Genomic DNA, 27,379 nt, shown 5'->3' with positions numbered 1-27,379 from the left:
TAAGGTCATGAGCTTCCCAAAGGTACCAAGCGGCCGGCCTATTTCCATCAGGGGCTTGGTCAAATTTGGACCTACAGTCCTTTTTCCAATGTAATCCTTTTTTACATTGGGGGCAAGGTGTGGTAGGGGGTTTTTTGCCTTTAGCCTTGGAACATTGGCTTTTAAAATGACCTTGTCTTCTGCAACCAAAACATTGTCCCTTGAAGGGTGGGGAAATATTGTTTCCTGAGGGGATCAGGGAGGTAAACGCCTTGAAGGCTTCCGTTAAGTTTTGTGTCTGAGCCTGCAAGGCTGAGGATAAAGTCCTGGCCTCAGCAACAGCTTTTTTAGTTCTTTTACAACGTTGACCGGATAGGCCTGAGGGGCTGCTTCCTCCCACGGGCTGCAGATGGCTGGGGGTTCCCAGTGAGCCATGACAGGGAAAACCTGCGGCTCTGCCGGGGATGTTTTTAAAGGTGGGCTAGCCTCCTCCACTTCTTCAGGTGCCACTTTCTCTCCTTCGGCTAAACTTTGGCGGGGTGAGTATGCCGGGAGAGGAGGGTACAGGGTAGGGGCATAGGTATCACTCAATGGCTCAGGGCCTTGCATTGGCAGCTTTGTTTCCTTTTTTCTCTCCTCATCGAACTGCGCCCAATCCCTTTCTGCCCTTTCCTGATGCTCGGGACGGAAGCAAAGCTTTAGGGCAGAGATGGTTGGGTAGAACCCTAAAGGGGGGTCTAGCCCGTGACTAATCTCATTCTTTCTGGCCAGGGTCTGAACCCGGTCCCAAGTCTCATACGAGAACAACTTGGACGAAGGTGCCCAAGGGGCTGCCTTCACCACATGATGCCAGGCATTGGTGGCCGTGGAGTCAGATATTCCTATGCCTCTGCTTTTTAACATGTACTTTAGAGCCTTGCAGGCTGTCTCGTAACTCTTTCCACACACGCCTCCCATGTTGCCCCAAGGAAGGGACAAAGGGAGCAACAGGGCAGAGAAGTGCAGGGACTTCCCCCTGTTATGGTACTCACCCTGACACGCAGGCGGATTACTTCACAGCAACTACAGCGGTTGCGGGGGCCACTCCGCTGGTTGATCACCCTTCATCGACCTTCTTTCAGGACCGAGCAGCCCGGGGCCTCACTTGCTCATCTTTCACCCACGAGTTTTAAAAAATGCCTCACATGGGGCACCACTCTGTCGGGTCCACCACCAGCTGACCTGAACAGCCCTAGCCTCGTTCCTTTTGGTGTGCGCGTGAATGGCCCGGGATTCCTCTTTCACGCCTGTCCCCTTTGGAAGGAGATGGGGGAAGAGAGCTGTGAAGAGTGGTGAGCACACCACCGGCCCCAACCAGCCCAGTTTAAAGGACACTCAGATGCAGTGGGGGTTCTGTTGAGCAGTTCCATTTATTATCACACAAGCACTTGCTTTTGAAGGCAAATGGGGAAGGGAGGTTTTTACATCCTCCAATCAGCTTAAAGGTTACAAGAGCATGCATCCTGTCTCAATGCCTAGCTATTGCAACCACGAGTGCGGAAGCACGTATTTGGCCAATAAGGGCTAAGGCAAGGTTCCCGCAGACACCCCCACCTGACTTACTCCCAGCGCCGTCTTAGGCTGCCACGTTAATACACCCTTGTGGGCCCATAATGGCACCGCTTGTAATGTCACTTCAGGTGGCGTTAGTTTTCAAGGCCCGACAGCACAACAATGTGTATATGATTGACACTACTGTACACTTAAAAATAGTTAAGATGGTAAACGTTATGCTATGTGTTTTTACTGCAATTAAAAACATAGTGAAGAAAAATTATAGTACTAAATGCCCTAGAAAGGCCAGAAAAAGAAATAAAAAATATAATATTTGAAAAAAGAACTATTATTATCTGCAGATGCATGGTTCTATAGTATAAAAATAGAAAATAATTTATAAAATACTATGAGAATAATTAATAAATTGATTCCTTAATTATTAAATATAGTCATCTTTAACAAAAAAAGGACTTTTCATCACATAGAAATAAGCCCAAGAAACGCTGGACAAGAACTTTATGCCAACAAATTTTAAATTTTTCCCTTAAGATATTAAAGCAGATTATAATAATGGAGAGATATTCTATGTGTGAAGATAAGACACTGTAACAAATATATTAGTTTAATCCAAATTAACTTATATATTTAATGTAATTCCAATGGAAATTGCAATACATTTCTTTAGTTACTTGACATCATAATTCAAAAATTTATTTGGAAGACCCCATGGCCAGTAATAGCCAAGGTACTCCTGAAGAAGTGTTATCAAGGTCTACTACAGTGTTACAGTAATTTGTATAGAGCCCCAAAGCAGAATAACTTAAATAAAAACTTGATGTATAGAACATATTGTACATTAGGGAGAAAGAAAGGACTTTTTGATAATTAATGTTGAGTCATTTGGCTATCCATATGGGGCAAACAATGGTAATAACAATGGAACTCTATTTCATAACATGCATTAGTGTTGGGTGGCAGCTACTTTCCTGGCACAGATGGTGGCTCCACCTAATGACGACTGCTTGTTCCCTTCTTTGTTTCTCACACATGTTCAGGATGGTACCTGGATGATGTAAAGGGGGAGTGACTATGGTGTCGGGTAAAACCTCACCCCATTTACGGGGCTTAGCATCACTGGTGCAGAGAGCCTCCCGGGCTCGTGGACACTTCATGATCTTTACTGTAAGCATAGGCAGGACCCATGCATGCACGCATGACCTATAGGGTGATTGGCTTGTTAGGTGGAGACCCCCGCCAGAATCCCCTGCCCATTTAGCCCATTTATGCATAAATATGTAGGCTTTGAGTTGAATAAATGGAACTGCTTGACAGAACCCCCACCGCGTCTGAGTGTTCCTTTGCAAGCCGGATTGGGGCCGGTGGCTGCACTTACCTGTCTCCTGGGCTCTCCCGCCCCGCTCCCCCTTGCACGGGGAGGTGGAGGCAGGGGGTCATCTTCAGTCTCGTTCCCTTGAGCCGAGCGCGGTTTAGCTAGTTGTCGGGGGCTGGCGTGGACGCCAACTCCCCCCCTCCCTGACACATTAGAACAGGAAAGTGTAAAAGAAATGTATTAAACTTTTAGAATTTTTTATGGCCTAGTATAGAGAAGGATTTTCTAAACAAAACACATAAAATAATTATATATTGGAGGTCAGGAGGAAATGGGGAAGTGTAAGTCAAAGCCTACAAAGTTGCAATTGCACAGGATGAATTAGTCTAGAGATATTATAATCATATACAGCATGAGAATAACAGTTAATAATACTGTATTTTACACTGGAAAGTTGCTAAGAGAGTAGATTTTAGGTGCTGTTATAACACAAACACACACAAAGGGGTATTTGAAATGATGCATATATTAATGTGCCTGACTATAATAACAATTTCATTATGTGTAAGTGTATCAAAATGTCATGTTGTACACCTTAAGTAAACACAATGAAATACTTTTTCAAAAAAAGAACTCTTAAAAATTCACCAGTGTAAAATTTTTTTAAAAATTTTATTAAAGGACACATTTTAAAAGTGAAAAGACAAATCACAAATTAGGAAAAGTTACTTGAAAATTATATCTCACCAAGGGAAAAAATAAGAACATATAAAGGTTTTTTTTTCTCAAAATATAAGACTACCCAATAAAAAGATAGGGCAAGAGATATGAACAGGAGTTTTCACAGAAGAAGAAACACAGGTGGTCAGTAAGTATGTAATAAGTACAACCCATCACTAATTAAAGAAATGCAAGTTAAAACCAAAATGAGATATAATTTTACACTAAACAGAATAGCACAAATGTAAAAACAAAGCTGAACAATACCAAATATTGGTGAGGATAGAGAACACAAAAAGAACGCATCTACAGTTTGTAGTCATGTAAATTACATGGCTAATGTTATACGCAGTGCGTAAATTTGTATTGTTGACTTAGCTAACCTGGAATTATGTTTCCCCGCATTCCCTTTCTGCAAAGCTCTGAGCAACGCCGTCCACAAGAGGTATTTTGTGCCAAAGCTGGCAGGTGGAAGTGAAACAGCAGGTATGTTCTTCTTAAAAGATCAGTTCAGAACACCAGGCACTGGTTCAGTTTGCACACATCGTCACTTCTGGCTCACCAGGGTGGAGTGGGGCACCAGTGGGCTCCACAGCACCTGTGGCTCCTGCAGGAACCTCACTGAGCCAGGTGTTTGTTTAGCTCTGCAATGAAGGAGACCATATTCTCCTAGAAGATACCCTCATCACCAAAGACGAAGTCTTAGAGGCAGAGACAGAAAGATGAAGATTTCAGTTTGTCCCCAAGGGTTCTAGCTTGTCCATCTTCTTTCCTATTTAATATCATCTTCCCTTCCTGACTGTCTGCCTTGCTAACTTGAGACTCCAACAACACCACACAACAGAAGCTTTATATAGATTTTAACCATCTCTCACAAATGTGTGAGCTCAAATTCTTATAATAAATCCCTTATATACGAATCTATCTACAGGGCTCTATTTCTTTAATTTAGTCTTGACTGTTTCAACTGATTATGGGATGAAGATAATAACACAGTCATAGCAAGTAATGGCTCAATGTTTCATTAACAATGAAAATAATGCCAACTTTGCCTTCTTTTTCTGTTACATTTATTTATGGACAAAACAATACATGAAATTCACCTATTATTTAAAACTTATGCTTGCTGTCTATTATGCTCTCTTTCTACTGAACTCAGGTCAAATTTATCATTGACAGGAAGCATAATTCTTAATAAAGCTAAGTGCTCCCTCCCAGAAAAAAAGATGCTACCAACAGACGTGAAGTATCCATGGAACCTAGGACAGATTTAGATGTCACCTGAGAGCCATAGAGCATTTATGCAGAGACCAAAGGATTAATCTGGGAAATAGTGCCCTAGGAAGAAATTAAAGACAAGCAAAGAATACGGTATCCAAAGGCTGTCTAAAGGAGTTAACAGAAAAAAGGAACACAGGTAAGACAAACAGATTTAAACAGGAGGAACAAGAAAAACAAAGTGAGTGTAAATTTGAAGGTGAGGGGTACAACCTGGAGGAATCCTCTGAGGGAGAGGAAGGCAGCTGTAGCTGGTAACTTTTCTAATGGCTCATGGTGAGGGCAAAAAAGCAAGTCACACTGACTTTTCTGTTCCCATTACACATTCCCATAGAGCATCTCCACTCTTTAATGATACCGCAGAAGATTTTTTTGGGAACCCAAGAACATGCTGACCAGAGGAAAGCATTATAAGTATACTACATGTAAACTTAAAAGTGATAGAACATAGTTCACTAAATCTATTAAAGATGACACTTAAGTCTCACATACATGGATTTCAGTATTTTGATCAATATCTTGAATACCTTAGTATTCTGGCAGTATGCTATAAACTGTTATCCATTAATAAATGATCAATGTATAATGTACTAAAATATTGTTTAGTAAGAGTCATGAGACATAAACAATACAAAAATGTCTCAACCTTGTATTCAAATTTAAATTTCTTTTTCTTTTTAAGTTTTCAACTTTTTCTTTAAAATTTTTGTCTCCACATATATTATACTTTTTATTTTGATGCAAAAAATTTGTTCCTAAAATTCAGTGTCATAAATAACCAGAATTACACATCATATTTTAATTTTAACCTAGAGCTTCTTGTCTTAATTCTCTGAAAATTTTTTATGAAGGAAGCCTCTATTTATGTTCCTAATTTTAGCATGTTTTGTAATTACAAGCAACCTCAATGGCAGGTATTGTATACAAAAGTATGTAAACAAAGTTTTCTGCAAGAAGTATTCTAAAAAAATTGTCATTTCTAATGACAAAATTTTATGTCTTCGAGTTTATAATTTTATAGTCATTACTAAACAAACCTTTGAATATTAGAGAAAAGTACATTGCCAATTTTGGTGAGTGAAATTCACTAGAAATTCAACTTGAGGATAACAAGATGTAAAATAAATGTATACTTCTTAAATATTACAAGGAAAAGAATTTGTTGTAACTGGGAAGTAGATGTCTGCTTAGCTTATTTTTGTGTCTAAACAACGTTGACCTGGAGGTTTGCATTCTCAAAGGCATTTGTGTCCAATATAATCCCAAAGTTCCTTTAATAAATATTTGTGTGTTCCAGTTCTACTATAACATTAATCAGGATCAAATTAAGGATCTGTGGCTTATAAAAAAGTAGTTCCACTGTCTGTCACCTGTTTTTCTAAACAGTTCATCAATTGAGTTTGACACTGGATTAAACTCCTGGCCTACAGAGCAAAACTTTTCAAGTCTTGACTCCAGCACATTATATGACAAATAAAAATCAACACAAGTGTTCTTGTTAATGGTCTCCAAATGAGAAAACCAAAATACCTGGAACAGGAGACACAGAACTCTGGTTCAAGTGTACTGATCTTTTGTTTCCAGCATCTTTAGCTTCTGAAGAATACCTGACCTCACACCACCCTCTCACCTTATGAACTGCATTGTTTCTTGTATTATGAATCTCACTTATAATGATTCTGAGAACACTGCACACTGCAGAAATGTTTTTTTTAACTCCCTAACTCTATCACACTGAAACACCACAAGACAGGGCAATTCACTCATTTTCATAGATTTGAACATTACCATAGTGCAAGAAGTGTAAATGTTATAGAAGTTCACAGATATTTAAAATGACTCATCTAATGTAAACCCTCTCACTTTTTACATGAGGAAATTAAAGATCCCCAAAATGTCAATACAGGGCCCAAAATCAGATCAAAAGAGAAAACTTAAACTAGAACATTGGTATGTGATTTCTAGCTCATATTGCCCAGTTAGATCTACAAGCACAGAATTTTAGAGCAGAAAGAGTATATAATTCAATCTCTTTATTTTGTAGATGAGATTAGTGGACTACAATGGTTACACATTTGCTTAATGGAGTAAGATTATTCACAGGGTTTGTGAAATAGGGTCACTGAAAACCAGAAAGTGCTTCCTTATGTTTCCATATGTAAGCAGAAAGCTCTGCTTTAGATTACATTCCTTGAGGAATCTTTTTCTCTGGCAGTAGTTATTACTTTGTTTATATTTTGAGCCCCAAATAATAGACTCATAGCTTTGTTTCAAACCAAAGTGTACTGTCAAAAGCAATTTTCCAATATTGAAACAGTAATTCAGCCAAGCGAAACTTACTCATTAAATCAGGCACTTTGTGCCAGGCATTCTTCTAGGTCCAGGACAAGAGAAAGACCTCAAGCAGCTTGCATTTTAGAATGGGAGACAGATCAACCAAAACCTAACCACCAAGCAAGCAAACAGATAAATAAATTTTATTTATTAAAATTAAAAACGAATAAGATAAACAAAAGATTATATCAAGTACTAATAAATGCTATGACTAAAATTCTAAACCCAAATGTTGAGGAGACTTTTTTCTAATCTGAATGATTTAACAGGTAAATAAATAGTTTATTCATCACAAGAGGCCTATAAACAGGGATTTGGGGGAAGAGAGATTTCTGCACCAATTCATATAAAGTTCCAAAAATTCCTAGAGCAGTTATATTGTTTTAGTTCATTTTTAATGAGCACCAAAGTGTTCCCAACAGCATGAGAACAAATGAAATAAGAACAGAGAAAAAAAATCACTTTAATTTGAGACAAAACATTCTCTCTTTCTTTCTCTGACACACACACTCACACACATGCACACGCACATGCACACGCGCGCACACACACACGCGCGCACACACCCAGCAAACAAGCAAACAAAAGCAAATGCCTTAGTCCATTAGGGCTGCTATAACAAAATACCATAATCTGGTTGGGTAATAAACCACAGAAATTTATTTTTCACAGTTTTGGAGGCTGAGAAGTTCTAGAACAAGGTGTCTGGTGAGGGCCTGCTTCCTGGTTCAGAGAGGGCACTTTCTCACTGCGTCCTTACATGGAGGAACAGGTGAGCTAGCTCTCTGGGCGCTGTTTTATAAAGATATAATTCCCAAACATGAGGAGTCTGCCTTCCTCATCTCTGAAAAGCCCCACCTCCTAATATCATCACCTTGGGGGTTAGAATTTCAACATATGAATTTTGGGGAAGACACAAACACTGCAAAGAAAGTGAGGAATTTCATCCCACAAGAATTTTTGAGTTTCATTAAATCAGTGACTACTAAAAGTATTTAATTTCAAAGGAAACACTTAGAAGTATTATTCCTCCACCAGATTACAGGCAAGGTATGTAGATATGTAATACCAGTTTCCTGTTTTCTAATTTCAAGGGCACGTTTTCTTTTTTTACTTAAACCTACAAATTATTCAAATCTGAAGTATTTTACTTTCTTATTAAAAGTAATGTAGGTCTATTTAAAAAAATTTTTTTGAATATGAAGACACATGGGAAACAATATTTAGAAAGCATAAACATCTCTTCTAATTAGTAGAGCTGACTCCTAATTGATCTTGCTTTTCATTATTGCCTTCTCCTTCAGCTCAGCCTCCACTTCACGGCAAATCTGATCTTCCCAAAATTCAGATGTGATGAGATTACTTCTTGCCTTAAGGTGTTTGCATGGCTCATCCCCTTACTCCCACTGCCCTCAGGGAATATCCAGACTTGTAGTAGCTTAGGAGGCCCTGCATATTCCTTCCCCCGATTAACTCTTCCTCCTCACTTATTTTGACTCACTCTATACCCTCTGAGGCATTATTCCTGCTATTTCTCTAAGGGAACACACTTCCTTTAACTACAAAACCCCTGAGCATGCTGTGTCCTCTACCTAAAACACACAGAGGCAAGCACCACCCTTTTTAGCAAACAAATCACATCTCTTTCTGTGACTAGATTAGACTTTGCTTTGGCCAATGTGTGGGTTCTATGTTTGTCTTATATGCCATCAGAAGACCTTGTTGATTTTCTCCACTTCATTGCTTTATATTATGATTATGTCTTCAAATATTTATTGACGACCCTCTACATGCATGCCACCCATTGTTCTAGAGGAAAAAGCAGTAAACAAAACAGATCAAAATACCCACCCAATAAGAGTTTACATTCTAATGAGAAGCAGACAATAAACAAAAACAAATTACAGATATCAGATGATAATAAGTCTTATAAAGACTGGTTAGGGGAGGAGGAGTGCTGGGGCATCCTAGTTTATATCAGGTGATCCGAGCGGGGCTCAATGAGATAAGACATTTGAACAGAGATTGGAAGAAGCAAAGAAGCGAACCATGTGAATTTCTCGAGAGAAAATATTCTAGGCTGAGGAAATAAACTGAAAAGGCTGTGAGGTCTTTACATCCCTGTGATTCCAAAGGTCAGAGAGGAAGCCAGTGTTGGATACAGCAAAAAAAGTTTGTGTGAAGCCTTGCAGGCCATATTAAAATTTTTGGCTTTTACCTTGAGTAAAAGGTAAGCCACTGCAAGACACTGGGCACAGAATTAGCCTGATCTAACTTCAGGTTAGAAAATCATTCCTGCTTCTGTGTTGAGAATAGACTGTAGGATAAATGGGCAGATAGAGAGAGCACAGTGACCCCAGTTCAAATCAAGACGACAGGAATGGGGATGATGAGAAGTGGTCAAATCCTAGAAAGTAATCTGATTTCCCAGCAGACTGTAGTGAGTGTGAGAAAAAGACAGGAATCAAGAATGACTCCAACATCTTTGGAGCCCAAAATGGGAAGACTGGACTTGCTATGAACTGAGATAAAAAATGTGACAAGTGGAATGGGCTTCGAGAGAAAGGTCAGGAATTCTTCTTTGGCAGTATTAAGGGTGGGGTTTCTATGAGACATCAAGCTGAAGATGTTGAGTTGCCAGCTGGATACACGAGTCTGAATTTCAACAGAAGAACCTGGGCTAGAAACATAAATTTGAGAGTCATCGAAAAAAGAATTGACGTGTACAACCATGAGATTACATAAGATCACCAAGGAATGCGCAGAGACAGAAAGAGGAGAGGAGAGGAAAAGAGACTCAAGAACTGAGACCTGGAGGACTTCCACTTGAAGAGATCAGGAAAAGAAAGGAGAAAACAGTCACTGAGACTAAGCAGGGGTGTTGCAGAAAACGAGGAAAACAAAATGAGTGCGTGTGGTGTCCAGAGAGGCAAACGATGAAAGAGTAGGAGGAAGACAGGAATAATGAGCTCTGCCAAATGCTTCTGATAAATAAGAGGAAAAGGGGGAATAGCACTGGATTTAACAATACGAAGGAAGACCGCTAATGTCAATGCTAAGAGCATGTTTGACTGAGTGATGGAAGTAAAAGCCTAACTGGAGTGAATTGAGAGAGAAGAGAAAACCTCTGTTTGACTTATCTGGCTGACCCCTAAGCAAAGTCTTTGAATCTTTGAAGTCAGAGATATTCACAGGCATTTTTTCTTTGTGCCTTCAAACTATATGATAATGCTTGGAAGAGAGTAGGTGTTCTCTCTATAAATCATTATACCCCTTAAAGATATCCTCTGATTACTATAGTGTATAAAAATCTATGCCATAGAGGCATTTACAGAAACTTTCACAGTTGTCTATTGAATTCTGAATATTTTATGATATAATATAATAATATATGACATAATAATAATATAATATAATATTTTATAATTTTTTGCAGTTGGCAACAAGGCCAACAGCAAATTATATCAAAATCATTTAATTGGTGTCATACTGTCTTATAAAGTATAAGAGAAGTTACAATGAATTGTAACCTGGTAAACTATTTTGCAACTAATTATTATTTAGAACTATGAGAAAAAGACATAGAAAACTCCAGGAAATATTGGTGATGATAGATAGAGACTAACAGAAAAGAAATAAACATAAAAGTTGGAAAAAATGAATTATGGGGTGAAAGCAAACCAATTATTTGGAGCAAAGTGCCTTAAAATCAGAATAACTAAAAGATGGATAAAATTGAAGCAAGCAGTATGACAGCAGCGATAAATCCAGTACATCTAATAATCAAAGAAACATGGAAGGTGAAGCAGCAGTTGCCTTGGACAAAAAGGCTTACCTTTGAGGGTTGGCCATCTCAGAATCATGTATCTGGACTGCTGAAGTGGAGAAAATAGCACATTGGAGGGATATTGGGGGATAAATCATATACCCTTATGTTCAGTGATAGTATATATTTAAAACTGGGCATAACACATTTTCTTTAAACAATAGAATAAAATAATAAAAGGGAGTTGTTATACATGAATAATGAGATGTAATAACAACTGCATATCGTTCGTTGGTTTCTTAGGGAATTTAGACAAATACATACAAATGGTTTGATTCTAAATTTGCAACATGTACTGATCGTTATTTCAGTGAATTTTACTAATATGTTTTAATTAAACCAAAAGAAAACCTAAGTTCATATTATTTATGATTCCACCTTCTTGGAAGGGATCGTAAAGGCTCATGATATACAATCATGTGGATTTGGGATAAGGTTCATATTTAATACCATGTACTATCCAGGCCTTTGGATATGAAGTTAACCGCCAAACCACCTATGATTTGCATCTCCATTTGGCCATGGTTATATTAATATTTACTCTTTATTCCATATGCATTAACATGAATAAAAATTTTTTAATTAAAAACATTTTTTCTTTGTGTAAAACAAAGTGATGATGTTTAAACAGAAAACATTTTTTGGTTAAAATAAAACAATGAAATTTTAAATCTTACAGTGGCTTCAATTAATATCATATATGAACATATCATAAAACATCAGTAAACTCTTCAATCAATATTTTGGGGAAAATGGTATGCTACGTAGCATCTTAAGGGTATGTCTTAGGAAACTGTCAAAGGTCCACTGTATCAACCATTTCCAATCAGTATTAATTACTGAGGTTAAGAATGTGCCTATATATTTAATTGAGTTTATTTAGGACCCCCCGTTTTCAGAACAACGATCTTTATATGCTGATAAGGATTGTGTGGAATGGTTTCTGAGGATCTTGTGTTCTGATCAGTGCTTTCCTGCCCAATGTTTGAAAACAAAATTCTGCAATGCGATTTGCTGACTACTCTGAAAACTGCATTTTGATGGCACAACTGTGATGTTCAATTCCATTTCTTTTCTAGAGTGCTTCCACAATAAAGATGTCCTGGTATTTCACAAACTCTCACAGGTGTCATTTCCATTGCTACATTTTATTTCTAAGATTTGCTACTGAAGTAATGTTTACCCTACTTCTTCCACATGGATGCCTATCTAATATGAATGATAACTGAAGTAGCTGTGTCTACAATACATCATTGACTTTTTCTCCCCAAAGGATTATCTCTGAGTTTTTAAAAATGTTTTCTGACTCCAAACCTGACACTTCCTTGGTAACAACTTAATTCACAGTACATCAAGAGAATATTTCCTCTTTTTATATTTGCATTTTTTTTGTTTCACTTTAAAATTGTATAGTGCTTTGTATTGTTATTTTCTTAATTGAATGAAAGAATAAAAAATCATTAAAGGTTGAATGAATTAAAATTGTCATGCATCATACATTTAAATTACTTCTTGATTAAAAAAATAATGTTTAGGGTTTTTTTTAATCTTATTGAGAAGAAAGCAAAAGGAAGTTAAATTTAAAGGAGCATCTGTTCTGTGGCCATTAACCGTCTCAATAAACCTGTAAGGTGGCATTATTTTCTTCATTTTGTCAAAAGTGACAAGTCTAAGCATCTAGTGTGTGGAAAATTTCAAATTCAAAATTCAAAATGGAGGGCCGAGCCCGTGGCGCACTTGGTAGAGTGCTGTGCTGGGAGCGCGGCGACGCTCCCGCCGCGGGTTCGGATCCTATATAGGACTGACCGGTGCACTCACTGGCTGAGTGCTGGTCACGAAAAAACGACAAAAAAAAAAAAAAAAAAAATTCAAAATGGAATTTGAATTAATGTTTCTTTGGTTCTAAAGCCTGATACTTTTTCAGTTTGTTATATTGTTTTTCACAAAACCATTTCACTTTTATTATAAGGGAATTCAGGGCCGAGCCCGTGGGGCACTCGGGAGAGTGCGGCACTGGGAGCGTGGCGACACTCCCACCGCGGGTTCAGATCCTATATAGGACTAGGCCAGTGCACTCACTGGCTGAGTGCCGGTCGCGAAAAAGACAAAAAAAATAATAATAATAAATAAGGGAATTCAGCCTACCACACATACGTAACCTTACCCATTAAACACATTGTCACTTAATATTTTGGATCTGCAATTGTAACTCATAAAATGTTGAGAGTGAAGATTTAAAGAGCACCTCTATAAACTCCAATGGCCAGAGTATTTAATATTTGTAAAGGAAAACACCTATTAAGCCTGTTTCACAAGTGAAAACACTTGCAACTTGGTGGCGTAGTTTACTCTAGAACTCTTTGTTCACAAGGAATGCTTGAATGACACTAACAATACTAATACTACTAGCATACTAAAATTAATAATGCTAATATTATTATATTATCACAGTCTAATTATTATACCAGTAATATTAATAATACTAATATTGCTAATATTAATTAATATATATATAATTACATATATAATAATATAACAAGTAGATTGAGCTAAGTACAAACAGAATCACAAATAATTTTAACTTTAGCTGCAGAGGTATTATGAGAAATTCTAGCTGTTGCCATGTTGGCATGGAGAACTTAATGGCTTTCAATATGAAGCAATTCATAGTTTTTAATTCTTTAATTTACAAAGGAGATTTACCATGAAGTTATCTTAAGTTTTACTTGTATAGATCTACTTCAAGGCCACAGAGGGGTCCTAGCAATGTTTTCACATGGTCATATATTTTTGCACCCTTTCTAAAACTAATAGATATTAAATAAAGTTAAGACCATTGTCACTTTCTATGCCAGTTCCCATTTTCATCACCACCCCACAAAAATATGTACACTCACACCAAAATGTAGATGCTGCAGGCATATTTGGTATGAAGTTAAGCAAAGCTGTGTTGGTGATATGTTTGATTTGGGTCAGTGGACTAGGCTAGGACCATGGACTTCTTGCACATGGAACAGCCATCTTTTTAAAATTCTGTCTCATCTTCCAAGTATGTTTGGTACGTTTAATCAAAATTACACTGGTAGATCAAGAAGGATGTGGTAGTAAACTTAATTTTTTAAAAATTACTTAATTTTTCTTATGAGTTCCCCCTGGTTAGAGTTTCCCGTTCTTTATATTTTATGGGAAGTAAAAGCAGGAGCTTTTTTTTTTTCCGGTCAGGAATGAGATAAGCAGTTTTCTTTGTATTTTGAAATATGAGGTCAGAACAGGCAAAGAGATTAGGTCAGTAGTAGCTTTTTGGAAAGCAGATAAAATCTAAGAAAAGTACAAATATGTATTCAGCTGAGACCTCATCAGAATGATATATTGTTAGTAGTAAAGATATGATAATTTATAAGAAAGATATTGATCATCTTGTGAAATAAATGAGTTTAAATTGCCATTTAATTTGTTACTAAAGTGATCATTTCTTTGACACTAGTTTAACTTTCATGCTCCATGAGCACTTATAAAATCTTTTATTTTTTCCTAGAATATTCCAAGGGACCAGATCAGATTCTCACTGTCTACTTAAAAGCAGTGTATTAGCAATAATTATTCTTTTTTAAAACAGACAAAAATATATGCAATTAACATGTATTTTAATGAGGTATTTACAAATGCGTTTTTTAAAAAACAAAATCCTCATCACCTTAATGATTACACTGAGCAATTTACTTTTCAAGAAGTCATATATAAGTTTACCTGTTCTTGGAACAACACAAAACTTATCTTTCAGTTCATCTCAGAAATAAAATAAAAACTTACATCTTATTTTCTAAAATATGTATTATTCTTATCACAGCTATGCTCGAGACTATATCATTTTTCTGCATAAAAGCCACAGTTTCCAGTAAGTATCTATGATTTGTACTAAAGCTAGTCATTTCACATTATATTTGAATCATGCTTGGTAGTTTCTAAAGTGTTTTAATATATTCTCTCTTGATACTAATAATGTCAAGGATTAGCTCAATTTGTTATAATATTATGCTGTAACAGCAAAATCATAATTCTGAGTTTTATTTTTTCAGTTGATTTTACTATTTCCATGATTGCAAATAATGCCTAAAGTACTAGTACATTTGCACATATAATACAGAAACAAGTATGAGAAAGAGTAGGGTGAATTGGAATAATTCTAATACTGCAATGTTTTAAAAATGAAATTTATTATTTTATTATGAAATAAAAAGAATTCTTACACAGAGATAGTATTATTATGAACATGTAGGGATATATAATTAATATGCACAATTTTGTAGTTAAATAGAACAAATGTACAACATCAAAGAGACAATACATTTCATTTGACTAAAGAGAAAAAGAAAGAAAAAGAAACTTGAAACATTGCCTAGAGGTGTCTTTGTTACTTAAAAATTCCAAGATTCTTCTGAATAGATTGCTTCCAAGATACCCCCAAGAACTTCTTAATTAAAATTGTATTGATGTATTGTATCTGCAGAGATAATTAAATACAACACTAGTTTTTGTGTGCAAAAACGAATTTGTCTTGCCAGGAAAGTAATTGAAAAATAGAGTGTGCTGAGTGACTCAATCTTGATGGAAAAACTTTTGTCAGAAGAGTTTCTATCAGATAAGGAAACTGAGTATTACACATTGATATATGAATTGGCCTCACTTCTTTTTTTGCACCCTTTTTCATGTTTTAATGGAACATGAAAAAAGATAGCATTATAAAACAAATATGTACTTCTCCCGATGAGTTCACTATAAGGAACCATAAAAAAAAAAGATAAACTAAATCAGATTATAAAGTCAATTCAGAGTTAACACTTTATTCTCTTGATATCATCCATCTGTTTCATGGTGATGCTTATTCTGCTTTAAACAGTCACTGAACTACTAAATTGTACTTTTCCATTTTTAAGTACAAATTACTCTCACATGCCTGCATCCCAATGGTAATTATTGCTCTGAAGGAATCGGTTCCACTGAAAAGACCTGTTATTCATTCATTATCATTGAGCTACAGTGACAACATTGTAGTTCCTGGAGCCTACGGGTGCAAGGCTGCAATAGAAAAGAGAGGAAAAGAAATCCTGGGGAAACCGTCAGCTCAGACTTGCACCAAAAATGTGTTTACTGCTCTGCCATATATCTTGAAATCCTCAAAACCATGCAAGGAAAAAATTCTTTTTGTAAGAAAAGCACAAACACATTGATTCAGATTTCCAAAAGTTTTACTATCTCAGCACTAAATAGCTCCAGATGAAGCTAAACAATGCTTCCCATGAGCAAATATTATGCCATGGCTTTATTCTGGCATTTTAGGGGGAAAATCAGGAGTTAAACATCTACATAGGCCTTAAGCACCTCAGAGTACTGATAACGGTTGAGGAATTTGAGGATAGAGTTCTAAGGAAGAATTATCCAGTAACAGAAAAGATAACCTCCAATAAGTGAGAAAATTCCCACATCCAAAAGTTTATAGCACCTATGCCATGTCCCAGTGGAAAAGTAAATGAATGAATGAATGAATGAATAAAGTTATGAAACACCATTAGAGTGGGGTGACTTCCAGAATAGCACAGTAAGGACCTCCAAATCTGCTCCTCTATAAAAGCAATAAGAACACTAGCAAAAACTGTCAAAATGAAACACCATTAGAGTGGGGTGACTTCCAGAATAGCACAGTAAGGACCTCCAAATCTGCTCCTCTATAAAAGCAATAAGAACACTAGCAAAAACTGTCAAAATTAACTTTTTTGAAACTCTGGAAAATAATCAAAAACGTCCAATACTCTGATGAGCATTTATTCAAGAAAAATGGCTTAATCTCAGTAGGAACAGAGAAGTTTATAGCATTTTGACTTGTCCTACTCTCATCTCATTCTCCTCAGTTCCATAATTGCCTTGAAAACAAGCAACCTTATAGCCACCAGAAGTGACAAACTGGGTTGGGATCTAAAAGCCCATCCCCAGATATCTGATCTGTCTGACAGCTCCCTGGGAGAGATTTATTAGCAGAGATTCTCCTACTTAATCTGATTTAGAGTATATTCAGTAGGAAAAGTCGTATCTCCAAGACATTTATTTAAAACAAATATTTAACATTGCAATTGCCTGAGTCAAAGGTAACAATTGAGGCAAGGAAGATCTAGAGAATGAGATTCTTACAGTGGGCTTCAAAAAGCCCCAATGTATTCTTGGGAATCTAGAAGGCCACATGCATGTGCAGAGCTGTGGGTGTGCCCAGGAAGACCTGAGAAAGCCCTAATCTCTCACCTATAGCTGAATTTTAGCCTCTGAATAAGCAGGAAATAAAGTCTAAGGCACAGTTTTAAATTGCTTGAATGTACAGAACCCCTCTGCAAAGGTTGGGGGACTAATTGCTTCAGAAAATGTTGGTTCAAAGAAGTCTCTGTCCAATCATTAGCTGGTTAGCAAACTAACCAAGCCATGACTTCAGTGCTGCTTAGGACAGGGAATACAGACTTTGCTGAATTAGTGCTGGAAATTTACTAAACAAACAGAAACAAAACAACATCCCTCGGTAAGGCAGGGAATCTGATTTCCACAATTATTACTTTATAAAATGCCCATTTTAAAACAAAATTATAAGACACACCAAGAAAATAGCAAAGCATGGCCCCACACAGGAAAAAATGCAGTCTATTGAAACTGTCAATAAGGAAACCCAGATGTTACACATACTAGACAAAGATTTTAAATGAGCTATTCTAAATATGTTGAAAGAACTGAAGGAATTCATATGTAAAGAACTAAAGTATGAAATGATGTCTTACCAAATAGAGAACAGCACTAAAGAGAAATTATTTTTAAAATGAGCTGAATAGAAATTCTGGAGTTAAAAAGAAAAATAACTGAAATGAAAAATTCACTAGCTGAGGGCCGAGCCCGTGGCGCACTTGGTAGAGTGCTGTGCTGGGAGCGCGGCGACGCTCCCGCCGCGGGTTCGGATCCTATATAGGACTGACCGGTGCACTCACTGGCTGAGTGCCGGTCAAGAAAAAACGACAAAAAAAAAAAAAAAAAAAGAAAAATTCACTAGGAGTCAACAGCCGATTTGCACTGGCCAAAGAAAGAATTTATAAATTTGAAGACAGGCCAATTAAGATTGTCTAGTCTGAAGATCAGAAAGAAAAAAAGAATAGAGAAAATGCACAAAGCCCCAGAGACCTGTGCAACACCACCAAGCATAGCAATATATGCATAATGGGAGTCCAGAATGCAGGGAAAACAGAAAAGGGCATAAAGAAGAAATAATGGGTAAAAATTTCCCAAATTTAATAAAAATGCTATTAAGTAAAAAGGATATTTCAAGTACTATCTTCATGGATATTTGTCCTGCTACATTTCTAAAGTTTTCTACATCAAAAGTATTATTCACTAACTTTAGTATGCCTATTTGCTATTCTTACTCCAAGGGAAAGAAAAAAAAAAATACAGTGTTAACGTCTCTGTTCATTACTAAGTCAAGTCTACTGTATTCTAATACATAACTATCAATTTATTAACAAAAACACACCAAAAGTATTTTGACTTATAGCTTTTGTTGAAAACAATTTATTTTAAACAAACATTCTTATTTAATAGTTTTACACATATTGTAGAGGAACTGTAGAAAATTGTAGGGGAATTGTAGAAAAATATAACTTTAATATACACAGTTTTGTAACAAATGCTTGCTAAAAACATTTTAAGTAAAGCAGCTTCTAAGGGACCATATAAAGGTCAGGCAGGCCCAAGCACGCTAAACATTCCAGGAAGGGAATGACCCCCACCCAGTTCCAGGAACTGACTAGTTCCTTATCTAAAGGTCACCTGGTCATACCCCGGGGAAGATAAATGATTGAGAAATGTGCTGCTCCTTATCGGGATACCAGCCTGCTAAAGCCCATCTGTAAATCTAAAGATGCCACAAATCTATCAGGATACCAGCCTGCTAAAGTCTACCCATAAATCTAAAGGCACCACAGATAACCAACAACTCATCCTGTCACAAAGATCTGTTCAGAAAAACTGTATGAAAGGTGCTTGTGCTGTATACTCGGGGTCATTTCTGTCCAGGAGACTAAGTGACCCCAGCAGGCTGGAATAAAACTCCTCTTGCCTGATTGCAACAGTCTCTGTCTCATGGTCTTTGTGAGGTGAGCCATCCTGGAGTGTGTGTGGGATTTGTGCATGGAGCACGGGTCTTACAATATAAATTTTTAATTATCTGCTTTACAGCCCTTTTAAAAATGTGAAATAAGATTACCTATTCTAGAGGGATAGTCTAAGTGGCATATTAATTCATTTATTTAGCCTCTCCAAGACTTAAAACTAAATCATATTAGAATTTGGATACTTCACATTGGGAACAATTGCCAATTCAACAAACATTTATTGCATATGTACTATGTACTCTGGGCTAGGCCCTGGAAATATATAAAACACTTAGTCTCTGTAAAGCACTCACTACTTTCCAAGCACTATGAGAAGTAAAAACTTATAATGTTTTTGAAGAAAATATTGAATCATAGAGAAGTAAATAACTGCTCAAGACCACACAGCACTTAATGGCTTGTAAGCATTAGTTAGAATCAAGGCAATCTGGCTCAGAGTCAATCTGACTTTACTGATTCTACTACCTATCAGTGAAAACATTCAGTTTTTCACATGAAGCCTACAGCCTAGAGGAGAAGACAGGCATTAATGTTGCAGTTACAATTAAATCCAATTAATGCAATTTTGAAGCTAGGTAGATAGCACGAGAAGAGCACATGGGTGGGACCCCCCTAACCTACCATTTAACATAAGGGTAGGTTTTTTCAAGATTGATATTTAAAATGAAAATTCTGGTGAAGGATATTTGTCTATCTTAAGAGGCTAGTAAGATGTTATAGGCAGAGGAAATACAATGGCAAACATCAGATGCAGGAGAGAAAATTAGGAATATAAGGAGTCATGGAGACCTTTTAAGAAGTTTAGTAAATTAGATTGCATTCTACAACCCAAGGGGTGAGAAATGAAGCCATCAAAGGTACAGAGAAAAAGTTGAGGGTACTTTGCCAACCAGTTTATGAAAAAATGCTCAATATCACTAATCAAGGAAATGCAAATTAAAACCACAATGAGATATCACTTCATACCTGTTTGAATGGCTATTATAATAAGCGTTGTTGAAGATGTGGAGAGAAGCGAAGCCTTGTACACTGTTGGTGGGATTGTAAATTAATACAGCCATTGTAGAAACAGTATAAAGGTGCTTCAAAAAACTAGAAATAGAATTATCAGAAGACCCAGCAATCTTATTTCTGGGTATATATCCAAAGGAATTGAAATCAGCGTGGAAGAGAAAACTGCACTCCCATGTTCATTGCAGCATTATTTACAATAGCAGAGATATGGAAACATCCTAAGTGTCTGTCAATGAAGGAACACCCACACACGCGCGCACACACACACACACGAGTGGAATAAATACCATTAAGCCTCAAAGAAGAAAATTCTGTCATTTCTGACAACACGGATGAACTTGAAGGACAGTAGGCATATATATGTGGGTTTGCTGGTGTCCCACACATCTCTAAAGTTTTATTTGCTTTTCTTAATTCTTTTCCTGTTGTTTTTCTTTTCCCCTTCAGACCAGATAATCTTAATTGACCTAAATACTATATGATCTGTCTGTGGAATCTAAAAAAGTCAAACTTACAGGCGTAGGAAGTTGCATAATGGTTACCAGAGGCTGAAAATGAGGAGGGATGGGAAATGGTGAGATGGTGATCAAAGAATACCAAATTTCAGTTAGACAAGAAGAAAACATTTTCAAAATCTGTTACACAGCATGGTGACCATAGTTGTTAATAACATATTGTATATTTCAAAATTGCTTAAAAAGTAGATTTTAAATGTTCTCATTACAAAAGAATAATAAATATGCGAGGTGATAGATATGCTAATTACCTTGATATAATCATTCCACAAGGTCTACATGTTTCAAAACGTCACATTGTATCCCATAATTATATATAATTACATTTATAAATTAAAATTTTAAAAAATGAGTTTAGATTGGTGCTGATTGCAATGGGTAATGAATGAAGTATAAGAAAAGCTATTTTCAGATTTGGATTTTTAAGAAAATTCCCTCTGGTTGCAATGTGAAGAACAAATTGGAGAGGAACAAACAAAGAGTAGGTGGAGGGAGAACACAGGATACAGATGAGACATACAGGGTACAGATGATGATAATTTGAAAGATGAGGCAACAGTGTGAAATGTGAAAGATAACGATGTAACAGCATAGGGTGGTGATTTGGGAAATATTTGGTTAATTACTTTGGTTAATTAAGTGATATAGAGCATGAAAAATATGAAGAAATCAAGAATGATGCCCAAGTTTCTTTAGTTGATCTCAGAAATGCCTTTATATAAAATGTGCTTTAACATTTCACTCAGCTGTTGCAGATGTTCAATATACATGAAGGATACACTTTCACAGGGAGGAAAAAAAAGTCTTATGCAGTAAATCCCTTCCAGAAGTCAGTATCAAAGTTACATTTTCCTATCTTTTGAACTAGTATGTTCCATTTTATTACCTAACACGAGCAAAGCAAATGACTACATGATTATGTGTTCCTTTTTGTACTGGAAGCCAGAAAGTTCCAGGTTTTGTTTTCAATTTCATTAACTTCTGTTGGCTTAGTTTTCATGTATAACCAACTTCTCCCATTCCTGACACTTGTCATGTACCCATAATTTCTTGATTTTGTGATATGTAAATGCTAAATTGATATCATAAATGAACTAATACTAATGCCCTTTGTTAACAGTCTAATTATAACAGAAAAGATTAACAAACTTAGAGTACTGTACTGTCAAAATTAATGTAAATTGTACATAAAATTAATTAAGAGTTAGAAAATCACTCAAACAACGTAGGGAATTAAGACAAAGTTCTTTAATGTAAGACCCATTGATTAATTTGTAATATTTATTCAGTGTGAGCTAAATAAATTTATTATAAACCTAGCATTTGATAAGCATGGAAAAGAAAAACTAAACAGCACTTGAAATATAAACAAACAATTACAAAACAACTCAAGTTTTTAGATTGCTGACAGAGAATGTTTGGTCATAAATTCAGTCACCCTTTTGAATTTTTGAACATTTAACTGTTAGAAACGATGATTTATTTATCACATTGTTCTTTAAAATCGTTAGATACTTCTACAAATTGCATGGACTTGGTATATATTTACAGTTTGGGAATTTTGATCTGGTTCATTACAAATCTACAATATTAAGACCATTTAAGAATCAATAACTATTTTATTGTATTATAACACTTGTCTTTATACCATTTTAATACAAGTTGTAAGTATATATGCATATGCTAACATATACCTTGCATTCTTGGAATCTTCTAGTTTAATATTTATTGAGCTTCCAGATGTACCATAATTTATTATAGTCAGTTGTAGATTGGCATTTGCAAGTGTACAAATAACTATATTAGAATTAATTACACTATTTCCTGCTTAATTTCATTATTTACTAGATAAACAGCTCTACCACTGATACAGTGTTTCTGTGTGATTAAAAGGCCAATTTTGGAAAACCTACACCCCATTATTTCTAGCCTAAGTTCACTTTTATCAGTGGATAAGTCAACCATAGCCAAGTATGCAAAACACATCAGTACAAGCCAATCCCCAGGTGAAGGAATTGTCCCCAATTGTAATGCCACATTATGCTAATATATATAATCATGGTTATTTTTAGGGTGTGCCCTTACTCCCCTCAAGGTTTCTGTGCAATAGAGTAGAAAAACAAAGAACAGAAAGACCTGCCCGCCTCACAAGGATCCATGGTGAAGCAGATGGATAATACAGCATGGACTCTAATAAAAATGGAGTATCCTATTGCTTCCTGCACCAATTCTGAGACCATGAAGACTATGGAACTCTGGATTAACATTTGCCATGAAAGGTAAAGAAGCAGAACAAACCAAAGAAGTGGTTGGCCAGAACCAGAAGACGAGCCCAGCCCAGCTGAGCATACCCACTCCGTGAGGAAAAGAGAAAAATATAAAATAAAAGGGCCACATACCACACTGGTTCCTTGACACCAGACTCTCAAGAATTTCATGAATCAAATAAGTTGTTCCCCTTCCTTTAGGGAAAAGTGACATGGAGAGATAGAGAAGGCTCCCTGATGCTGCCTTTCCCTGCAGGCGACCTCCTTTGATCAGCCTTCCCCCTGTTCCAGCAAGTCCTCCTGGACATGTCAGGTAGATCTCACTGTCCCCAGGTTACAGTCCAATATTGCTCTTCTACTTACTGCAATAAGTTACTTGTTAACTGGAAGAAGGTGGAGGAGGTAATTGAAAGTGAAATGCACATTTTCTGTTTAGGAACTGGGAGGAGGATATACCTTTCATTTATGGGTGACTTGAGTGGGTGGTCTTTAGAATGTTGCTCTAAGAGTACCTGGACTTCAATTTTCAATTCCTAAATATCCTCTCCCCCTCCTACAATACATACACGTCCGGGGCCACTGAGAAAAGTTACAGTTGAAGAGATAGAATCTGAAACAATACAGGTAGCTCTTGCCAGAAGATGAGTAAGAAGGTATTACAATTTTGCTATGGTTTTGAATAACAAATTTTGTCATTCGGTGGAGTAAAGGAATTATTCACACTGACATCAAACAAAATGAAGTATCCCTTGAATTTCACTCGTATGTTTATGTGTTTTTATATACTTTCATGTTTTGTGTTCTCATGCTCTTTCCTGTTACTAAGATCTTAATATTTTCTCCCCATAGGAACATGAAGGTGTTATTCTGTGATGTGTGGGAGATATTTTTATGCTCCTTCCCCTCCCCCACTCCAGCCTTTTGGGTGGATTTCACTGTGGAGAAGGCTAGGTCTCAGCATACAGGTCTGCAAATTCTTTGTCCTGTGTTATTGAGCCTCATATCTGTGTTAATTGCTCTAGGTGACACAATAGGCAGTCTGCTTTTTTCATCCAATACCCCAAACTTCTCTCTTTCCTATGGTATGGTGGGATTTATCTGATATAATAGAACTGTAACACTAAAAATAAAAAAGTTACGTTTACTTTCTCCTTCTTTCTCCTTGACCTTAGCCAAAAGAATTCTTACATATTTCTGTTCTGTATTCCAAATCCAACCCTTTGACTACTTCTTAATTGACTAAAGAGTAGTTATGAGACATTGAGATGGTGTCAATAAATAATTGAAAAGTAAAGCAGAATTACCTGCCATTCTAATCACATTCATGAGATTTTACACATTTGTTCTAGTAAGACATAAACCAAATAACTAAGAGATTATCGTATTAATTGCTCTATATGAAACAATTAAAATTTCGCTAAAGAGACATCAGAAAAAGTGCAAAGTAGAAATAGTGAGTAACAACATATTCAATTGAACAGTACATCAAAAATCATTTGTAGAAAATTGCATATGTAGACAAGAGCAGGAGGTATTGAAAGAATTTTGAGATAAAGCGTATATAAAACACATTTGTCTAATATAGGGACAGTTCATCATTTCTCAAACCATTTTACAAATGTCTTCCACAAAAGTGGCTGGATATTGAGCTTCTGAAATGAATTTTCTACCACTGCTGTGATTATACAGTGGTTTTTTTAAAAGTATGCTGCAGATCTTATTATGGCAATTCATTAGGAATGAAAGGATAAGAAAACCATTACCAGTGTGACTTTACCAAATAACAAAGCAGCAGGTAAGACTAATTTTTCTACCTATCATTTCCATATCACTCCTAATAGCATTGTCTAGCTTTTCAAGCTGTTTGACAAACAAACAATTTTGCAACTTCTCAGTGAGGCAGCCAAGGTAATATTTAGAATGAATGCATTTTCTAACTCTCACAACAAGACTTTCAGGAAAGAAACATTAGATTCTGAAGTTGTATTACAGTTTATGATGACTCCAAGGTCACAGAAACTTTGTAAGATCTGGATAAATATTTTCAACCAATTATACCCTTGCAAATTACTTTTAAATAGTGGTTTCACATTTAAACTTTTGAGTTTTAAAGTATTTGCTAATATAAAATGAAACTGTAAAAAAAATTACATATTTTCATCTTTCTACTGAGCTAGACAAGTGTGGTTTATATGTATAACATCAAAATACAAAGTGTCTGCCCATGAAAAATATACATATCTTTTGTTATCATCAGAAGAATCATGAACTATAACAGACACTGCTGCATTGACAAGCTCAAGTTAACTGCTGACTCTGATTTGTAAAAAGAGATAAGTCTTATACAAGTAGTATGAAATGACATCAATTTTATGGACAGAAATATTCCAACCACTGGTTTACTAGCTCTCTTATTTAGTACACACTGAAAGAAGGCTCTGGATGTTTATTTTGAAGATTTTATTACACAACCATAACCCACTCTTTCTATTCTATTTGTTTTTCAAGAGAATTCTACTTAGCATATAAGTCATCTGAAATTTTTCCTAGTTCCAATTTAACTCCTAGATAATGAGCTAAGATATTCAGTGGCTGAACATACTGGGTTAGTTCTGCAAAATGTGTGTGGAGAAAGAGAAAAATGCGGAAAGAAACATCAAATTTCTTCAGGAACAACTGCCCAGACCCATATAATTCAAATAATTCAGAAAAACTAACTTAGCTCCTTTTTTCCAAAGCCTTGCATTATGAACTTCAGCTAGTGACTTAAAGGGAGAAAGAGAGGAAGACATGACTCAAATTGGTTTCAAAAAGTTACATTCTTATTAACTATCTGAATTTTATATTCAGATAAATTTATATTCTCACTGAAAGTATTCACCTAACTGAATGCTTCCTCAGGAAACAGCATTATTTATTTGTGCATGCTGAAATGATGTATTTAGAAATACATTTCTAAAGACATTTGGCTCTGAAGTACTATGACTGTAGGTATAGATAAGGTGGGCTTCAAATATTTTTTGTGTTACATAGCTTTTTGACATGTAGGATTTTAGATTTTCCATTTCAAAAAATGATCTAGAAAAAAGAATATAGATTATGAGCTTTACAGTCTATCACTGCAAAGTCATGTATTTTAATTAGGGTTCAAAACATCCCTTCCATCTCCAATCTTTTTGTTGACATTCTATAACCACCAAAATTAGGTGGCTTGAACACAGGATACTGTTTAAGAAAAGTCTTTTCAACTAGTAAGCCATAAACCAAATAACTAAGAGCTTATCGTATTAATTGCTCTATATGAAACTATTGAAATTCTGCTAAAGAAACACCCAAAAAAGTGCAAAGTAGAAATAGTGAGTAATACACATATTCAGTTGAACAGCAGGGTTCAAAACGTCCTGTGTATGGGACAAAAACATACACAGTTAGCCTAGCTTGGTTTAGCACTCTGTCTAGCAGTCTCTGAGATAGTGAACAAGACGTGAGCCTCTTAATATCAACTTCTGTTCAACTGTCCATTGACACCTCTAACTCTATAAGCCCAAATCCCAGGAATCATTCTACCAAAATCATAACTTTGCCTGAGAGCTGAAGTTCACTTTTAGGAAAGGGGTCTACTCCAGTGGAAAATGGAGATTTTTTTCTTGATAAAACAAGAAAAAATCTGAAACAAAATTTAAAGATCTTGTGGTTAGTTCCCTCATTAAGAGTTATTTCTACACACTCAGACAGAAACAACTTTATTTTTTACTAAAATGGTAAAGATACTGAATTTCAGAGCTGGAAGAGAATTATATAATTAGTTTCTTCCTCATTTTATAAATGACAAAAATTAGGCCCAGAGTGTAAAATGATACCAATGTCACCCAAGCAGTAGAAAACTAAATGGCGCATAATCCAGGTCCGTCACCTTGTTAACTACTATTCGTATTCTATTTAGTGGCAAAGGTGTGGCCATTTGGGTCTTCATAGAGCATTGAGAGGAAGAAAATCTTTTTGAAGCAGCAACTTGTCCATGAGGCACTAGGGAAATTTCTTCAGTGGAAAAAGTTAATCTTCGTTGTTTGTGACATTATCTAGAGGTTTTTCCACTTCTTCACTGCATTATAGAACTACTTATGTCATTAAATATTTTTCTGAAATATAACTTGCAATTATTGTGTCCAGATTAGTGGATATTGGGATATTAGTTGTTCGTAGTAGAGTCATCGATGCCTTTCTTAAGGATCATAAACCTACATTATATCAGAAGGAAGACATAGACTATCAAAGTTTCTAATATGTCCTTTATTCTTTTTCTTGGTTTATTTAACTAAGAGATATTTATTCCAGTTTTACAATTCCCTGGATAATTCACTGAGGTTTTTTTGAATGGGGAGAAT

At 36.0% G+C, this 27,379-nt stretch overlaps 1 pseudogene; it reads left to right on the top strand.

Moving 5' to 3' along the window:
* LOC134361734 (PC4 and SFRS1-interacting protein-like) overlaps window positions 1–27,379 on the top strand; it is an 82,167-nt pseudogene that overhangs the window by 34,554 nt on the left and 20,234 nt on the right.

The sequence above is a fragment of the Cynocephalus volans genome, chromosome 13 (genome assembly GCF_027409185.1).
Source record: "Cynocephalus volans isolate mCynVol1 chromosome 13, mCynVol1.pri, whole genome shotgun sequence".
Taxonomy (NCBI): domain Eukaryota; kingdom Metazoa; phylum Chordata; class Mammalia; order Dermoptera; family Cynocephalidae; genus Cynocephalus; species Cynocephalus volans.
This window is presented reverse-complemented; position numbering and strand designations above follow the sequence as displayed.